The 20,283-nt window shown below is 36.0% G+C and overlaps 1 long non-coding RNA gene across 2 annotated transcripts; it reads left to right on the forward strand.

Annotated features, from left to right (window-relative positions):
• The first annotated feature begins 5,600 nt into the window (after positions 1–5,600).
• LOC131548508 (uncharacterized) lies at positions 5,601–19,540 on the forward strand. Of its 2 annotated transcripts, XR_009273177.1 has the most exons (5): positions 5,601–5,963; positions 7,821–7,882; positions 11,401–11,566; positions 13,650–13,693; positions 13,806–13,911. It is a non-coding gene; the product is annotated as an uncharacterized LOC131548508 (long non-coding RNA). The 2 variants fall into 2 exon arrangements; XR_009273178.1 differs by lacking the exons at positions 13,650–13,693; positions 13,806–13,911 and adding an exon at positions 19,188–19,540.
• The last annotated feature ends 743 nt before the right edge of the window (positions 19,541–20,283 follow it).

The raw sequence follows: 20,283 nt of genomic DNA on the forward strand, positions 1-20,283 counted from the left end.
GGTACTCTTACATCATTCTTAAGATAAAAGAGAACATTCACCATCACGAATGTAATCAGTTTCATCTCCAAACTAAATCCTTTACCAGATCCATCAGCGTGCTTTTCCCTTCAGACAGGCATTCCATTATGCTTCAAGAATACCAAAAGAAATAGATATAGAACCAATAGAAAATTGAAATGAATAGTTCTTCATGATCTTTCTTGAAGAGACATTTCTGAGATGCTCATTCCACAGAGCTTGATTCAGTCGTCTAAAATGATTGATTTTATTTACAGTTTCACTTAGACTTGGCTTGGAGTTTGGCTGTATACTATAAATTGCCAAAAATACTTAAAGGAATAGTTTATTCCAATTAAACATTTGCCCTCATGTTCTTCCATACCTGTAAGAATATATTTTCTCTGCTGATTGCAAAAGAAATATATTTTGAACAATGCATGTAACCAAACATTAGCCACTGACTTCTGTGTTTTTTTTTTTTTTTTTTCTCCATACTATGAAAGTCAATGGCAACTAGCAAATGTTTGGTTAACAACATTATCAAAATATCTTCTTTTGTGTTCAACAGAAGAAAGAAACTTATACGAGGGTCAGTAAATAGTGACAGAACTGTCATTTTTTTGGTGAACTATACCTTTAAAGTTAACATGAAATGGCATTCACACCTTATTTTTCTGTCAGATGTATCACGTGTGAAACATCTGACAGACGTCTTTAAGATGTCAATTTTACATACATTCTAAATCATAAACATTGTAAAACATCTGATAAATGTCTATTTGACATCTGACAGGAAACGTCCTATAGAGGTCTTGCAGATGAGCAAACACTCTAAAAAACGTCAAATAGACATCTCCGTGATGTATATGTGCTATCAGGGTTATGTATGTAAATTTCTCTAATGATATTTTAGCACTCATGTCACGTGTTTGTAGTCTGTTTACTTGTTAACTAGAAGATCGCTGGATGAAGTGGAGGTTTATCTACGATCAACTGAAACGAGTTCTAGCGTTCGCCAGCGATGAAGACCATTCTCAACACCTCTGCTGGTGTTGTACTGCAGGTACAAAATATTTTTCTAGTATCAACAAGACAGTACAGATACTGTGTCATTGCATGATTTTTTGGACATGTACCTTGGAGAAGGCTACTATACATATAAATGTAGTATTTATTGTTTATTGAAAGGTTTGGGATGGCGTACGTTTATGTATTTTTACAGCAGTTAAGCCTGTTTCATTTTGCGGAATGATTTCATACACTGATAAAAATGATTTTTTGGTGAAGTAAACACTACATAAAAACAAATGTAATTTCTACATTAAATAATTTAGTTCAGGCAAGAATTAAAAAATTAAAGTAAATTCTATATTAGTACTCATTTAAGCTTGTAGAAATTAAAGTTTGAACTTATAAGTATATTTTACTTGGAATTGTTTGTTATGTTTACAAGGATTCTTTAAGTAAATGTCAAAGTTATGATCCCATTTTTCCCATCATGCACTGGGGCATGAATAATTTAAAAGGTTAAATTTGTCACTGTTTTTTAGTTATATTTACACTGTTTTATGGTTGCTTTTGTTGTTAGGTTTAGTAATTTACTGTTTTGTGACATCTGGAGTTGATTTTCTACTCAAAATGACCCATTCTTACTCAAACACTATCCACTGATTGTCACCGTCATTGTGTATGGTGTATGGTGTACCAAGTATTGAGGTCTCTGTGTTCATTTGGGTAACAATTCTTTTGAGTGGATATATTATCTTAAAAGGATAATAAGCTGTCTACTTGCTTATGTACATGTTTGTAAGTGAATCACATGCTTTAATAGCATGGTTGTTTCCCAGTACTACATTGTTTGAGTAAAGTTTAGAAGCCATGACTGAGTGAAATGTAATTAGTTATTGCAGATTTAACTTAAAATAATCAAGTAAAAATTACTCAAACTCTAACTGGCCATGTTAAATTTACTTATTTCCTTTGCTAATTTTACCTAACTTAGCCAAGTAGATTTTACTTAATTCAGTACTTACATTTTACTTAAAATTTATTTGTGCAAAAACTTGCCAAATAAAAATTAAGTAAATTTTTTTCAGTGTAGAATACACATGTTGCAATCAACAATCCTTATTTTTATGAAATCAGTTTTACATTTTTTTTTTTTACATTTTGTTACAGTGAACTCCAACTCCAAATATTTCATATCAATGTATTTGACACTGTAACTGTCACTGTATATTTGCAAAGCGCTTTTGCAAACATGTCAATCACCAAATTCCTGCAATGAGTGCTGAAGATTACTTCAATGAGCACAGGACAACAAAATGGCCTGAGTAAGCATCTTCAAAACAGCTTCTTAGAGAATCGCTGATCAGCTGCAGCAGAGGAGAGAATGGGAAAACAAGAGCCCCACCACAACTTTTCCTTCCTAGTTGAAAACCCCGTCAAGTCGTGAATGCATATTTATAGAAAACTCTTTATTCAGGCTTTCTGCTGTGATAGCATTCTGAATTATAGATGTGATACGATGCATTCAACAGGGAACGTTAACCTCCTCTTTTCGGAGTGAAGTGTAAATATTTAGAAGAATACGATCCAGTATTCTCTGGAATGTTGTAAAGACCAAAGTGAAATGGAAACACAGGCAGTGTTATGTTTGACAGCATGTGTGCGTTGTTGCCGTACCATTGATCAACTGATATTTTATATCTTTTGAATTCTGACAGAAAAGAAGATTGTTACATAAAATTGGGCCATCAGCCAGCCTTTAAGAAAATTCTATAATGAACTTATAAAATAAAAGTCCTCAAAGTTAGGCCTTGATATACTTCAAACAAACTGAGGAATGACCATCTGTGATATTTTGAACAAAATCTTCCCAAAATGAAAATTTGGTGTTCATCTCAGTGGTTCAAAATGACTTGCCAGTGCAAACATTCTGGAAAAATTAATGCTGTTGTTGCTCTGTTATTTTAAATGTGTTTACTCTTGAACGAAAAAGAAAAAATAACTTCCCCTTTACTGTGCTTCTGGGAAGGTCAGAGATTAGCTGATTTAAAGTATAAAATCAATTAAAAAAAGATTTATCTTCTTAAAATACTTAATTTGAAAATAGGGAGTTTTAATCAAAAATACAATAAAATGAGTGTGTCCAAACCCAAAGGCATTCCAAGGCTTAAGAAGACAGCAAATATTTAATGACTACAATGCTTACTTCTTGGCAGAAATGGAATGGAAAAGATTTTTCTTTTTTTTTAACCAACTGCTGAGCCACACATGCAGGATTGTGGAATTTCATCAGCAGTAAAGGATACATCTTATAAATATGACCTTAGGCAAATATTGCAATCGAACATGCCTTGAAGCCTTCCTTCCGTCTTTGAAAAACACGGCCAGCCAAGACAAGTTAGTTGTGTATGGATCCTGGACAGTGTTCTATACATCTCCCTCTGTCGTTTGATCATCTGTAGCATGCTATGGCACACCCACACACGGAGCCTCATCTGGATTCACACAGGCACAAGATTTTGGAACTATGTCAAAAATCAAAAGAATATTTAAAGTGCTTGAGATGCTGCTGATGAGTGCAGTTCGGATTTATGCCTTCATTCAAAGACAAATAATTTTGCCAGTCTCTGCTCCTTTGAATCTTTTAAAAAAGGAAAGCAACCCAGTAGGGGGGCAGGAAACAATTTGGGGAAAAAATTAGGTTGCAGGAAAATGTTGAGATTTGTGTAAGCTATTATGTGATTTGCAATGTAAGAAACTTCTCCAATAATGTGGCCTTTGTCAGAAACTGAAAATTGAGTTGATGACCTTCTGGAATTATACATCCTGCTTTATGTTAAACAAAAAAACAGTGAGTTGACCTTCTTGTGAAGTTGGTATATTAATGCCATACTCACTTTCTTTATTGAAATATCTGTGCGTTCGGGATCGTTGCTATTTGGCCTGACCCACATTTTGTTAGGCTTTAGTTCATAGAGATGCACTGACATTCTCCTGTGTAATTGGCTTCTACAGTGTACCATTCATTATTTCTGCAAACTATGATGCTTGCAGCATATTTTGCGGTTGGAATGAGGTTCATTTTTAAACATCCACTTAGTTATATATGCTAAAATGAACATTTAATTAGTTAATGCATTTGAGTGTTTGTGTCGTAGTACAACAGGTTTGGAGTGATTTTAGTTGCTAAACAGAGCATACTGTATATCAGCAATGCCACAGAAGAATTAATTCTTAAGAGTGCATGGAACCTTTCCAATACATAGCAGTTTCTTTGTAGTGGAAAAAGTTCTTCAGATTTTTTAAATGTTCTTTACACAAAGAAAAATAATAATTGTTTACTGAAAGGTTTTTTGGGGAACTCAAGATGGTTCTTGTGGCATTGCTGCAAAAACCTCCTTTGGAAATGTATTTTTAAATAGTGTAGCTTAGATTTTATATATATATATATATATATATATATAGAACTCAACAGAACTACAGACATTGTATTATAGGAACATTGGCTTTTATAAACCAATTTATGTACTGTAGCAAACTTTTCACCCTTTTTTTGAAGAAAAATGCAGCAATAGTTATTCAAACAACACATTCTATTTATCCATTCTCTGTTGTCCATATCCACATTCTAAATCCTGATGATTTGAGCTACACTTCTGTGTAAATTAATTTCCATTTCAATCTAAATGTGATCTCGCTGTAGGTTACATTTCACTATTGTATAATTTATGGTAATTATTAAAAGGAACAGTCAAAGTACTAAATTAACCCAGAAAGCAGTGTTTCTGTATAAAGCTACAGTGTCAGTGTTACACTGCTGCTTTGCTAACATACCTCTTGTATGAATGGCAAGATCCTTGGAATGGAAACGTTTGTGTCCATTTCTGATTTCCAAATGGTGCCCTTAGCCCTTGCGGTCCTGCTTTAAGTCCACTCTTGGCCACATGGGCTGTTGGATCATGGTCCACTTTGCACACTCTTCACAAAAAGAGGCATCAAGGGCGAATCATAGCAGTAAAGGTGGCTTTTATGAGCAGTTGCTGAATCATAAAATGACAAATGAGACCCTACGGTTTTGTGGACTAGAGCAGAAGAGTAAAGTTCACATTAAGTGCATAATTTGGGAAAGGGCCATTGTTTTAACTTTCTCAAACTGTCCCTTTCATTGAGCCGATCAGGAAATGGTTTATAAACTTTTTAGAGGTGTCATTTTAATATTTTACTTTAAAGCAGTAGTTCACCCAAAAATGAAAATTTGATGAAAAATTACTTAACCTCAGGTCATCCACAATGTAGATGACTTTGTTTCTTGTTTCTGAATAGATTTGGAGAAATTTAGCGTTACATAACTTGTTACCGATGGATTCTCTACAGTGAATGGGTGCCGTCAGAATGAGAGTCTAAAAATTTTTTTTGTGATGTTTTATAAACAAATTTCGGGAGGAGCACGCACAGATAATTAACACGGCCAGTTCATCATTAGTGATCACACCATTTATCCAATCAGCACAAGAGGAAACTCCTATAAATTATCAAGTACATCCTACCTTCGTTATCTCTTGACTTTCAGCATCCCTCCGCCACCCGACTCCGCACCTTCAGCCAGTTTCTACCCCAGCACGGCGAGATGCACTCTGGGAGCGCTTTAACATCTGCTAAAAACATCAAAATATTTGTTTAGAAATGTTATCACATGTAAACGGTGCTTAATCTGTGCATATTTTTCTTCCGATTTAGATAAGACAACTTTTGGATAGGCAATTCATATTTTTAGCCAGAAGCAATGTTTTGAAGTTAAAAACATCTTGATAGATTAATTTATTACAAAATTTGCTTCAAGATGTTAACTGATTGACTGGAGTTGTATGGATTATTGTGATATTTTTATGAGCTGTTTGGACTCTCATTCTGACGGCACCCATTCACTGCAGAGGATGCATTGGTGAAGTGAGGTAATGCTAGATTTCTCCAAATCTATTCTGATGAAAAAAACAACTGATCTACAGTAAATTTTCACTTTTGATTGAACTATTCCTTTAATGTAATTTATTATTATGAATGGTTTAGTTATAATGAAGTCTACTTGAGACAGTTTGTCAAACTTGAATGCAAAATAGATTTCTGTGTACTGACTGCCTTCAATTCTATTATAAATATATCGGCTTCTAAACCCACTTTTTACTACATGATTTACTAGTCTGCCAAAATAACGTGATGACTTGTCTCCATTTGAGGTTTATTCTCAGCAGATATTGATATATGATTAATTGCAAATTATTAAATTAATTCACCTCAGTCACGTGCAGTTAAAGTTTTGAATCGATTGACGGCCTTAATACATTTAACTTTTCTGTTTATTTGATTATTCAGACCCCTTTCAGTTCTTAAAACTAGGTTTCTGTTGTCCTACCTCTGTATGAGCACTTTTTAAATGAGCACTTTTCACACTTCAGCCCCATGATCAAGTCAAAGTCATACTCTGATATTTCACAGGTTTGTGATAAATGAGTGGACGGCAGTGTGCTTCTCAGACAGTCTGTCGAGAGGGTAGAACGAAGACCCCTGGAGAGACTTGTGAAATACTAATGAGCAGGGAGACTTTCAAAATACAAAAGCAGAGGCAGACAGACTTGAGCTGGAGGGGCGAATGGGAAAGACAGGGAAGAACAGGGCGGAGGAGAGGCTGCTGGAGAGCTTTCTTAAAAAACCCCATTCATCATACAGGCAGTATGCTTCAGTTCAGTAAACAGAAAGGCGAGTGTGTTTTCGTGAGGCTGTATGTGTATTATGTGTTTGCATGCGTGTGCATGTGAATGCATGTGACACGGAGAGTGATGAATGGGATGATTTGCATGGAAATGTTTTGCCGTGGATCCAAGCTCAGTATGCAGCTGGTGCTGTTCATTGCTCACCTGTTGTTTTTGTTGTGACTGGCCTGTGCCCTCTGATTAAATGTATGTAGGCCAGTTTCAGCAAACACTTACTGATAATATGTATATTATGGCAAACTTTAAGATAAATAAGTGTCTGTTTTTTATAATATCTAAAGAAAATAGTTTTGTTTTGCTGTTTGTCACTGAGGCAGAATCAATGCATTTCTTAACTGTTTGCTTAAAATCAAGTATATTAGACTAGCAATTCTAGCATTCCTGTAGCTCAACTGGTAGATTATGGCACTATAAATGTCAAAGTAATGGTTTCAGTTCCCAGGAAATGCAACATGTACATGATCTAAAAGTCTATGACAGAAAGCTCCAGACTGTGCTCTTGAAGAACTTTGGCAATTTTTGCTACAAAAGTATATTTTTTGCTAGGAAATATACTTAATTCCTATAATATTGTGGCCCCTCACAACACAACACACACACACACACACACACACACACACAAACAAACAAAGAAACAATAATATGAAAATTTACATAAAATAAACACTGGGCTATACACTCACTATGATACATATCATCCTACATATAACTTTGAAAGACAAGCATTACAGTTATTAATACTTTTATTAAGCAAGGATGCATTAAATTGATCAAAAGTGAGAGTAAAGACTTTATTTATAAATTATTATTATTTATAAATTAGTTATTTTATTTGTTTGAAAAATCTCAAAACTTCATTTTTTTGAGCACTGAATCAGTATATTAGAATGATTTCTGAAGAATCATTCTACTTTTTCAAGAATTTTCATGAAAATTCAGATTTGTGTACATTTCAGATTACTGCTTAAAAAACTGCTTATTTATATTGTAATAATATTACACAATATTACTGTATTTTTAATATTTTTTTTAACTCTCCAGTTCAGCTGGTGGCAGTAATGCATCAAAATCCTATGAACTCAAGAAGACAACAGACTCTCGATGTAAGTGAAGTGATTATATGCTAATGAAATATTTTTGGATGTGCATTGTGTCAGTATTTTTATGAGGTTTTGTATAATAATAATATGTGTGTGGCTCTGCGAGATGTCTAGGAGCAACTATTTCTTCTGCTTGGGAGTATTTCCATTGTGTTGTGGCCTTTTGTTTGCTTTGTACATTTCATTGTGTTGTGCTGCTATGGCCCACCAATCATTGATTTCTCAGTGTAGGTATTTTCTGTTTTGTTTGGAGGAAAAACTCACCAAATGACAAAAGTTTGGGACAGCTTGCTATATAAGTTGTCCCAGAGCGCCATTTCATCAGAATCTTCTCCTGATGAGATGGTCTCGTCGCTGACTCTGCAAGAAGCCGAAGAAAAGAAGCTTACCTGCTCTACGCTGCTCTTCACTGCTCCCGCCGTCAAATCCAGCCCCGGCAGTGGACGATTTCCCCTGCGGCCATCCGGCTAGGAAAAAAGAGCAAATTTCCAAGCGCGTTGTTTCAAATGTCACTTCGCGAGTGTAGTCGGATGGGTCGCATGTCTGGGGCGTCGCCCACGCAGAGGCTGCACTCGCTGGGGCTTGTCCCACTGAGAGGAAATGAACCTTGCTCGCTTTTGCTCACGGATTGCCTTTTTTCACAAAGGCGATCCTCCCCGCTCTGTTCCCCCGTCTCCTTGGAGGAAGAAGCAGCGGAAAAGCGGGGGGGTCTGTCTCGGGCATGAGCGGTGCTGCGTCGGCCCAGCGCCCGCGCACTCTGCTCTCCCCGCAGCGCATCACGCCGCCGGTGTGCTTCACATGCGAGGATCAGCGCCCCTTGTTGGACGCAAGTGGCCTGGTTTCCTTCGGCACGTCTGAGGAGGAGACCATGTCTTTGATGGCATCTGACGCTGACGAGTGGGTGTGTTCCGGCAAAGAGCCCGAAGCTCCCCCTCTATCTCAGTCTGCGCGTGCTGTGGAGGAACTAGGCCTGGTGTGGTCGGCCCCGGAAAAGCCCGCCCCCGGCCTCCTCGACGAGTGGTTCCTCAAGAATCATCGTCAGCCTTCCTCACGACAGCGACCTGCGAACCTGGCGAGCTCCTTACTTGGCGCGTTTGGACCCCTCTACTGCAGCAGCTCTCACCACTGTTGACGGCGCTGAGGAAAAAGCTCCCAATTACAAGCTCCCTCCTCTCGAGGAGGCGGTGGTTGCACACCTGCTTCCACCGACAAGCCATGGACTGAAGATGGCAACACATCCTTCAAAGCCCTGCAGGATGACGTCAGCGCTCGCCAACAGAGCCTATGCAGCGGAGTATGTCCATGCTCCAAGTGTTTCAGGCCAAACTTCTCCGTGACTTGGACGAGTCTGATCGACTCCCAATGAGAGTCACTAATACCATTTTAGAGGCTAGAGCTCTGTCCACACGGCGCCTCTATGCCCTTAAGTGGTCAGTCTTCAGCGACTGGTGTTCAGCACGTAATCAGAATCCGATTTCATGTGACTCTATATTTCCGATTTCTATAAGAGCTGCTGGAGAAGGGGCGCACCCCTTCCACACTCAATGTCTATATGGCAGCCATCGTGGCGAATCACTCTTCCGAGGCTGGCCGGACTATTGGCAGAAATTAGTTGGTTGTTAAGTTTCTTAGAGGTGCTCGGCGGTTAAATCCTCCTTGCCCTAAGACTGTACCGATCTGGGACTTAGCTATAGTCCTCGGGGCCCTCAAGGGCCCTCCCTTTGAGCCGCTTCAAACAGCTGGCTTAAGGGTCATGACGCTCAAAACCGCTCTGCTTTTGGCCCTAGCCTCTGTCAAGGCGAGTGGGTGACTTGCAAGCTCTGTCTGTCAGTGCTTCCTTTCTTGAGTTCGGACCCAATGACTGTAAGGTCGTTCTTCAGCCGTGAAGCATCTATGTAACGAAGGTACTCACAGCTCCTTCCAGAGCCCAGGTTATCTCCCTTCTAGCCCTCCCTGCAACGGACGGTGATCAGGGGCCTAACTTGCTATGCCCAGTTTGGGCAATGCGAGTATACTTTGAGCATTCTAAGTCATTTAGACAGACAGAACAGCTCTTTGTGTGCTTAGGAGGCCGCTCTAAAGGTCTGCCGGTCACAAAGCAAAGGCTATCTCATTGGATAGTAGAGGCTATCGCCCTAGCCTATGCCTCAGCGGGCGTACAGTGCCCTATAGGTGTGAGGGCCCACTCCACAAGAAGAATGGCCTCCTCCTGGGCCTGGTCCAGCGGAATCTCTATTGGGAAGATTTGTGCGGCCACCGGCTGGTCGTCGCTGTCTACCTCTATTAGATTCTACAGTTTGGACGTCCCTGCCCTGCAGACACAGGTACTATCTGCTTAATGCTAATTTTTTTCCCCCTTCGGGCGAGAAAGGCTTATGACAAGCAGACGCCAGATCCCACTCGGGTCCCTTTATAGCTCGGACTCACGGGGCACACACTGAGTGTGCCTGAGCTGAGCTTACGGAGCAGTCTTAGTTCTGCTTCTGTTAATAGCACGGTGTTACTGGATGCATCCCCCAAAGCAGTCGTCAATGACGATGCAACGGGAGTTACCTTTCGATAGGGAACGCTCCGGTTACTCACGTAACCTCGGTTCGATGAGATAAGGGAACGAGCGTTGCGTAACTGGCCGTGCTGTAGCTGCACGCAAATCGATGGCTGTCGCTTCAGTCGTTGATTGTGATGAAATTGCGCTCTGGTCTGACTTATATAGCAACCAATCTGGCTTCAGTAACAGAGTAAACAGGAGTTTCCCTAAAGCAGTCGTCAATGACGATGCAACGCTCGTTCCCATATCTCAGGAAACCGAGGTTACGTGAGTAACCGGAGCATTATTGTTATAACATTTTACCTTTATTGAATTCCAAGAAAGACACAATTGCAAGTTATATGTAAAAAAAATAAATAAATAAACAAATAATAATCTGTATTATCAGGGTTGTATTGTTTTTGGGTTTTGTTTCAGGAAAGCTTTTCATGTATTTCCATGGTGTTGTTTGTGATTTTTTTTTTTACCAGCAATTCACATTGTAGTGGTGTAAATAAATAGGGATTTGCGCATCTACTGAAAAGGTGTCTCTGAAACCATGCTTGAATTTCCACACGTTTCTTTATAAGTTCACTGATTGACTGATAAGGTTAGAAAGAACCGCATTCTAAAGGGCCCTTGAGTGAAGTCCTATTACTCACTGACAGTTCTATTACAGGGCTTTTTCTTCAGTGATGGAGGTATTACCTGTTTGAAAAGTGTTGCTTCACTGGTCATTGTGTGATGACATTGCCTTTTCAGTGTGGCTGCTACTTTTGTGTATGAACAACATGATCGTGTCTTCCCCACATCAGATAAGGATGTGATTTCAAATGAAATGCCGGATCTGTCTCGAGGGACAAAAGTAGTTATATTCCTGGGACAAATTTCATTCCTGCCACTCCGTTAATAGTAATCTCCTCAGTCACCTCTCTAGATGACATGATGAAAATATGTGTGTGTCTATGTGTGTGTGTGTGTGCGTGCGTGTGAGGGTGGAAAATGATTTCTTCAGCTGAGTGGACAGGATCTGGTTGAGTCATTGCTGGCTGAAGGTGTGTGTCACTGTCACCTCACCGCACAACAGTGTCCTCCAAACACCTCATCAACCCAGAGATGGATGCTGTCCACTGTGACTCCCTGTAACTGTCGCCCGTGGGGTGAGTGTGTAATTTTTGTGTGTGTATGTAGGTTTGTGCACTATTCAGAAATGGATTCAGAATACCTTTAAATTCCAATTAAATGCCAGTAAATAAAGATAGATAACGGAATACAGAATTACAATCAATTAACAATCAATTTTCAGTTTTTTTTTTTTTTTTAATTTAAGAATTCTCATTTCTAATATCATACACACATCATACAATTTAAGAAACATTATATTAGTAATCAGTGTTTGAAATGTATCCTATAAACATTTGTATTGATTTAATCTATATTTAATTATAGTTCATAACTTAAATTAAATTTCATTTTTTTAATTTAATTTCCCCCAAATTTACCTCAAACTCATGTTTATTTTTTATTGATTACACATTCATTTAATTTATTTTAGAAATTAATTTTCATAACATTTAATATATTTTTATTATGCACTTTTAATATACTTTTATAAATTAATTGTGGTGACAAAATTAATGTCATTACGTAGCCCTACATCTTCAAAATATTACATATTACAAAATAAAAAAATAAATATATATAAAATTATCCTCGCTTATCCAAAAACAAACTCCAGCATATTCAGTTGTCAGACACGACTGGAACTTCAAATGGGACTGGCTTCAATGGTCAGATGAACACTCAAGATGGATTTGGTGAACACAGAGATAAAAAAGTGCCCCATGTGTACAATGAAATATACTGCTGTATCTTTAATGTTGTGGGCCTATTTTTCTGTGGAGGTCCTGGACATCTTTTTTAGATACATGGCATCATGGATTCAATTAAATACCAACATATAAAAAATGAAAAACTGACTGTCCATGCTAGAAATCGTATAATGGGCTGTGATTGGGTCTTCCAACAGGACAATGATATACAAACAAACATCAAAACCAAAACAAAAATGGGTCACTGACAACAAAACCAAGCTTCTGCTATGGCTATTCCAGTCCTATTTTCCCTATAGAAAATGAATGGGGTGAACTGAGGAGAAGAAGCACCAACATGGAGCTGGGAATATAAAGGGTCTGGAGTGATTCTGGATTAAGGAATGGTCTCTGATCTCTTGTCAGGTGTTCTCCAAACTTATCAGGCATTATAGGTGAAGATTCAGAGCTGTTATCTTGACAAAAGGAGGTTGCAAAAAGTATTGAATAAAAGGGTATGATTAATTGTGGCCAATGTGTATTAGAGAAAAACATTTATTTCATAATGAGATTTTTCTCCCATTTTAAATTCTTATTATCCAATGAAAGGTTAGATTTTTGTAAATTTTTTAAAATAAAGATCAAAAGGATTAATGATACAGATTTACTTTCACAGCCACCTTTGATCATATTTACCCAGGGTATGAATAATTTTGCGCACAACTAATACACACACACACACACACACACACACACACACAGACAGAGTATATATATATATATATATATATAGTTTCAATGCACTTAGAAAAATGTCAAAAGTTCTGATATGACAAAAATAAGTATTCAAAATATATCATTTAATTTATTATTTGTATCAAGATTTGGCATAAAATTGTGCCTTCAGAATCATTCATACATGCAAAAATCAGCTGAGAACTAAACAAAAGTAGTAACCCATCTCAGAGGAAGATATGAATCTTGTTTCTGTGGCAATTCTTTACCTTACAAATACTTATCAGAATGAAAAATTAAATGAAATGTGTTGATGCTGGAGCAAAGCAGGTGCTATTTTTGAAAACAGCACCCTAAAATTATTAAAAAGCATTGATTTCATTCGGCAAATATTATGCAGGGCTGTGTTATTTATATTTTGTCATGACAAATTGTAGGACTAAAGAAATACCTTGTGTGGCTGTTTATTTTAATTAAAGGGTTGGAACAACATGAGATTGAGTAAATTATTACAAACATTTAGTTTTTTGGTTGAACCTTCCATTTAATTAGTCTAAATGGTTTTGTTTTTTTTCTGGTTTTGTATGCAGTATGCATCAGAGGCTCAGTAAACGGACTCAGGGTGGTACATGGGCGTACCGTCTGAGGCTGAGATTATTGTTAACTCCTCTGCTTTATCCCTTTAACTTCATTGCAGTAAGAGATATCCAACCTTGAAAGGACATATTCTGAATGCTCAAAGTAAGACAATGCTTTTTGAATTTCAATACTTTTGAAAGACAGAACATTTCTCAGCTTTCAGGATTGATTTGGTTAGAAAGTAAAAGATCTCGCCATAATACTTTTTATTAAGGTGGAAGCGCACAGTAGAAGTGAAGTCATTGAGCTCTTCTTAAATGGAACCACTAAAAGCTTGACAGGGGCTTCTTGTCATTGCTGGACGGGACATACATCTCGTCAAGGACTTTCATATAAAAGAAGTATGTTGTAATGTCCTGTTTGTCCTTCTTCTCTCACCTTCCCTTCACACATACCAACCCATGTAAACACAAACACACACAAATATACAAGCACACACATTTAGACTTGAATTTTAATTTCGATCATATTTATTTCTATAATATTAAACCGTTTTAAAGATGCTAATTATATTAGAACACAAAAGGTGAATTTCTAATAATTTCATTACTTTGGTCTGAGCAGAAGATGCTATTTTTACCCTGTGTTTGTAACTTCAAATATATATATATATATAAGTCAATTTATTAATGCATTTTGTAGTTTTTTTAAATTTAAATTTTTTAACAAATCCTTTTCGGGGGGTGGAAGGGTATTTTAATTCACTCAGTGTAATCAATTTATTAATTATTTAACTTATTATTATATTTATGTCTCTCTATCAGCTTTATTTTAGTATCACTATACTTTTATAGTTTGTTGTGTTTGCTAATATTTTGAATTCGTTTTTATTTTAATACAGTATTTTCTTGCTTCACTTTCATTTTTAAATGTATGGTATTTTATTGTGAGTACCTTTTATATATTTTTTATTTGTTGTTTTAGTTTTAATTGTTTAATTGAAATGTTGCTTTGTTTTTCATTGCAGCTATTTAAATATCCCCCCTCTGCTCTGTAATTGGAAGTCATTATGTGTTTACACTCTTAGCGCCCTCTTGTGAAGCCAGAAGTTCCAAAAATCTGAAAATTAAGACTTCATGTAAAGCATTATAAGTTGCTCTCTCCGGGCCTTTGCTTCTGGAGACCATGTGCAAATTGAATACTTCCACGATTTTCCATCTTAGACACCTAACAGCAGTCCCCAAGAGACTGTATATTCATGCACACTCAGAGCTGTGTAACATGAAATAGCAGGGAAAAAAACTTTCCTTTTGATGATAAGAGGATGAGAAGTTAAAAAAGAGACCATTTAGTTGGAGAACCCCTCTTCTTCAGCATAATATGCCTTCTAAAACAAGAGCAATGTTTACCTGCAGGCTGTATATGTGCAGTATGTTATTGTATGTGTGTGCGTGTGACATTTCTTTCATCTTTTACATCACAGTCCTCAGCATCATTTGTCATCAGCTTTTGTTTTGTTCTTATTGCACCTGAGGGATGAGTGGAAAAGAGATACTAGGAGAATCCACGGAGGGAGGGAGCGAGGGGGACCTTTGACATTTTGCTAATTCAACAACACAGAGGGGAAGTGTTTGAACATCATAGTCACTGCCTAGAGCAGAGTTAGCGGATAAGATACAAGTCGGCAGCACGGGAGGGAGGTAAAGTGGGATATAACGAGAGAGAGGGGCATTGTGTGTGTGTGTGAGAGAGAGAGACAGTGGCATGCAAGACTGTTAGATTGGGTATGGGGAGATTGTGTGGGATTTTTCACAGTGTGATGAAAGAAAAAAAAAAAACAACAAAAAAACAAATGGATTAGGGTCAGAGATGACTGGAACCGAACTCAACCTGTCACACATAGATTATTATTAACAATAATAATAGTAATCGCTAATCCCTCAGCATGAATTACACTATACCGCTCATTGTTTTAGCCAGGAATTATAGCAGAGAGGATTATTTCATAGTATTGTCATGACCGTGAAAACAGTTTTAAGCAATGAAATTCATTAAACTGAAACTTCATTAGCCACGTGTTGGAAGAGGGCAGTCTTGAAGTCTGTCATTTTCTGTGCTGTCTGTAAGAATATGTCAAAAGAGTTCCTTGAGAATAATGTACAAAAACCTTTTAATATATACACTACAAGTCGGTAAGATTTTTAAACGTTTTCGAAAGATGTGTCTTATACTAAACAAGGGTGCATTTATTTGATCAAAATACATTAAAACAGTAATATTGTGAAATATTATTAATTAAAATAACTGTTTCTATTTTAATATATTTTCATGATGGGAAAGCTGAATTATCAGCAATCATTAATCCAAGATTTAATGTCACATGATCCTTTAGAAATGTAAAAAAAAAAAAAAAACTTGTGCTGTTTTGTATTTGCATTTTTTTTTAATTTTTGCATAGCATTCTTTGATGGATAGAAAGTAAAAAACAAACAACAACAACAACAACAACAACAACAAAAAAACAATAATTTGAAATAAAAATCTTTTGTAATGATAAAAACATTTCTTACTAACCCCAAACTTTGGAACAGTAATGCATTTTACTCTCTCTCTATATATATACTTTTATGTATTTATTTTAAATATTATTTGAATGTTAACGGAATATTATTAGAATTGCCCACATTTCAAGATGAAAAAGTGTATCTGCATTATTCTTTTAATATTTACTTTTTTTTCCCTCAATTTTTATTTTCCTTTATTTTATGAGTTATTTTATTTCATGGCCTTTTATTGTTGTTTTTTTGTTTTGTTTTTTTAAACATGTTTTCCATATTATGGGCTTTTATTGGCTTTTTATTTTATTTTATTTTGATGGTTTTTTTTTTTTTTTTTTTTTTTTTTACTTTATGAGCTTGTTGTTTAATTTTATTCTATATAATTTAATTTAATTATTTTATTTTGTCTTTTATGTGTGTATGTGTCTTTACTGCTGCAGTATGGCTCTATTTACAACTTATATAATGCACGACATAATATGTGGATTCCTTTTTACTTTTTGTATTTTCTACATAATTGCATAACATCTTTTTAAAGAATTGAAGTCAGAGTTCACCAGATAGACAACACTACAATGTGACAACCAAGTGTCTAAATACAATACATTTAGCCTTAATTTTGAACAGTATATTTTATAGAATTCGTAGCTAAAAATGTATTTTTAAATGTGTCATAAGTGCCCATACACCTTATGAGGCCACTGAATTATTGGTCTTTTTATATTTTAACTATTGTTTTGTGACTGATTATTTTTAGTCATGGCATGTTATTATTAGACGATCCACTAAAGAGCAATGTGTAGTGTGCCTTAGGAGACTCCTGTCCTTTAGTAGTCCAGCTAATGTCATCGTTACATTAGCAGGATAGCAGTGGCGTTGTCACAGTTTCGCAGAAAAGGTCCCCTGCAGTTTTAATATGGGTTACACTTTATTTCGATAGTCCATTTTAGACATTCTACTAACTATAAGTAACTTTGTAACTACATGTCAACTACATGTCAACTAATTATCATTAATTTGTAACTACATGTCCACTAACTCTCAGTAGGGTAGGTTTAGGGTTAGTAGAATAAGTTGACATATACTTGCAAAGTTTCTGATAGTAAGTATGTTGTATGTTGTGGACCCATCAAAATAAAATGTTAGAAGATATTAAGTAGACAGACTACTAATACTCTAATGACTGCTAGTTGACATGTAGTTGCAAAGTTACTTACTGTTAGTATAATGTCTAAAGTGGACTATCGAAATAAAGTGTTACCCTAATATGAAATTGGGTTTGAATTTAAAGCTCTGCAACAAATCATTTTACAGGCCGAAAGTGGTTTATTCAACATTAGTTGCGCAAGATTGCCTTTTGACTGCAGTTTTATGAAGTTGTGAAACTCACGCCACAATGAGGATTGATTGGATTGAAAACACTTAATGTTAATTAAGTACTGTAATCTTCCGCCTGAGTTCTTATTCCCGTAGTCGGGTGATAGCGGCGTAATTACCTTTTTATTGTTGTTTTTTGTTTTGTTTTTTAAACATGTTTTCCATATTATGGGCTTTTATTGGCTTTTTATTTTATTTTGATGGTTTTTTTTTTTTTACTTTATGAGCTTGTTGTTTAATTTTATTCTATATAATTTAATTTAATTATTTTATTTTGATGGTTTTTTTTTTTTTTTTTTACTTTATGAGCTTGTTGTTTAATTTTATTCTATATAATTTAATTTAATTATTTTATTTTGTCTTTTATGTGTGTATGTGTCTTTACTGCTGCAGTATGGCTCTATTTACAACTTATATAATGCACGACATAATATGTGGATTCCTTTTACTTTTTGTATTTTCTACATAATTGCATAACATCTTTTTAAAGAATTGAAGTCAGAGTTCACCAGATAGACAACACTACAATGTGACAACCAAGTGTCTAAATACAATACATTTAGCCTTAATTTTGAACAGTATATTTTATAGAATTCGTAGCTAAAAATGTATTTTTAAATGTGTCATAAGTGCCCATACACCTTATGAGGCCACTGAATTATTGGTCTTTTATATTTTAACTATTGTTTTGTGACTGATTATTTTTAGTGTTATTATTAGACGATCCACTAAAGAGCAATGTGTAGTGTGCCTTAGGAGACTCCTGTCCTTTAGTAGTCCAGCTAATGTCATCGTTACATTAGCAGGATAGCAGTGGCGTTGTCACAGTTTCGCAGAAAAGGTCCCCTGCAGTTTTAATATGGGTTACACTTTATTTCGATAGTCCATTTTAGACATTCTACTAACTATAAGTAACTTTGTAACTACATGTCAACTACATGTCAACTAATTATCATTAATTTGTAACTACATGTCAACTAATTATCATTAATTTGTAACTACATGTCAACTAATTATCATTAATTTGTAACTACATGTCAACTACATGTCAACTAATTATCATTAATTTGTAACTACATGTCCACTAACTCTCAGTAGGGTAGGTTTAGGTTAGTAGAATAAGTTGACATATACTTGCAAAGTTTCTGATAGTAAGTATGTTGTATGTTGTGGACCCATCAAAATAAAATGTTAGAAGATATTAAGTAGACAGACTACTAATACTCTAATGACTGCTAGTTGACATGTAGTTGCAAAGTTACTTACTGTTAGTATAATGTCTAAAGTGGACTATCGAAATAAAGTGTTACCCTAATATGAAATTGGGTTTGAATTTAAAGCTCTGCAACAAATCATTTTACAGGCCGAAAGTGGTTTATTCAACATTAGTTGCGCAAGATTGCCTTTTGACTGCAGTTTTATGAAGTTGTGAAACTCACGCCACAATGAGGATTGATTGGATTGAAAACACTTAATGTTAATTAAGTACTGTAATCTTCCCGCCTGAGTTCTTATTCCCGTAGTCGGGTGATAGCGGCGTAATTACCTTTATTGTTAAATAGGTTGTATAGCGTAGGGATTTTCTAATGAAACCATTTGTTTTAATACCACAGCCAGGACATCGTTCAAAAAAGATCATATGTGGCTCTAGGAAGTACAACTAACCCGAAATTGCATTTGCATATTAATCAATTAAAGCCTAATATGTGCTTGTCCTTCAGCTTCTCTCCTGCAACCCGGACCTGTTTCTGATATGAGGCCATCTTTTCATTTGAGCATCACCTAATTTCCTGATGAACAGCCGGTCGACGGGAAGGACGTGCTGCGGGACTATCACATTACCCAGAGGACAATTGATTTATCAAACAGAATTACAATGGTTTATGTCGTGGCACGCACACTAATGATCTGAACTTAAGTTCATTCTCTGTCCTCCTTCAGAACAGATTGTTTGTGCGAGTGTATCTGTGGGTGTGTGCTGATCTTTGGTTAGGAGACGGCTAGAATATGAACCTTTGCAATGTCAAATGTGGCCGAGTCCTTTTGATGAGCAGCAGTGGTTATCCCGCTGTGAAACATGCCCCCCAAAAGTCCATTTGTAAGATGGTTTGTACATTTACAAGTCAGCATTTTGTCTTGGAAGAAATCATTTCTCTAAAATTTATCAAAAGCTGTACAAAGAATTGCACCTTTAATTGACTTTTTATTGCATGGCTGTCTGGAATACTCAAAACTGATTGGACGATTATTGGATGTTTCTATCTGTCAGATCTATATCTATCTGTCCGTCCGTCTGTCTGTCTTGTCTGTTTGTATATGAACTTGGAGTCAGAGACTGAACTTTAGCCGATGGAAGAGGAACAAGAGGAGGACATTCACGAACAAGCCCATGGAAAAAGACACATATTATTATTGCATATAAATTATATTAGTATTATTATCATTGCAGATTCAGTATATTTATCTGCAATAATATATATTATGTAAACCACACAGGACACACACACACACACACACACACACACACATATATATATATATATATATATATATAAGTAGCACTGTAGAAAGCGATCAGTTGACTTTACTTAAGAAATTGAGGAAACCCGTTGCCTTAAAATTAGTAAGTAAATGAAATTCATGCATAAAGAAAAAAAGTTAAGTGAACTTGACAATTCTGAGTTACATTAACATATAAACAAAAGAAAATGTGTTGTGGTCACTTTTTATTTTAAGTTGGACTAACTTAAATTCATTAAAGTGTGAATCTACTTAATTTAAAAAAACTATCAAGTTAATCTGAGTTGTGTCTACTTA

This window comes from Onychostoma macrolepis, chromosome 01, assembly GCF_012432095.1.
Source record: "Onychostoma macrolepis isolate SWU-2019 chromosome 01, ASM1243209v1, whole genome shotgun sequence".
Lineage (NCBI taxonomy): Eukaryota > Metazoa > Chordata > Actinopteri > Cypriniformes > Cyprinidae > Onychostoma > Onychostoma macrolepis.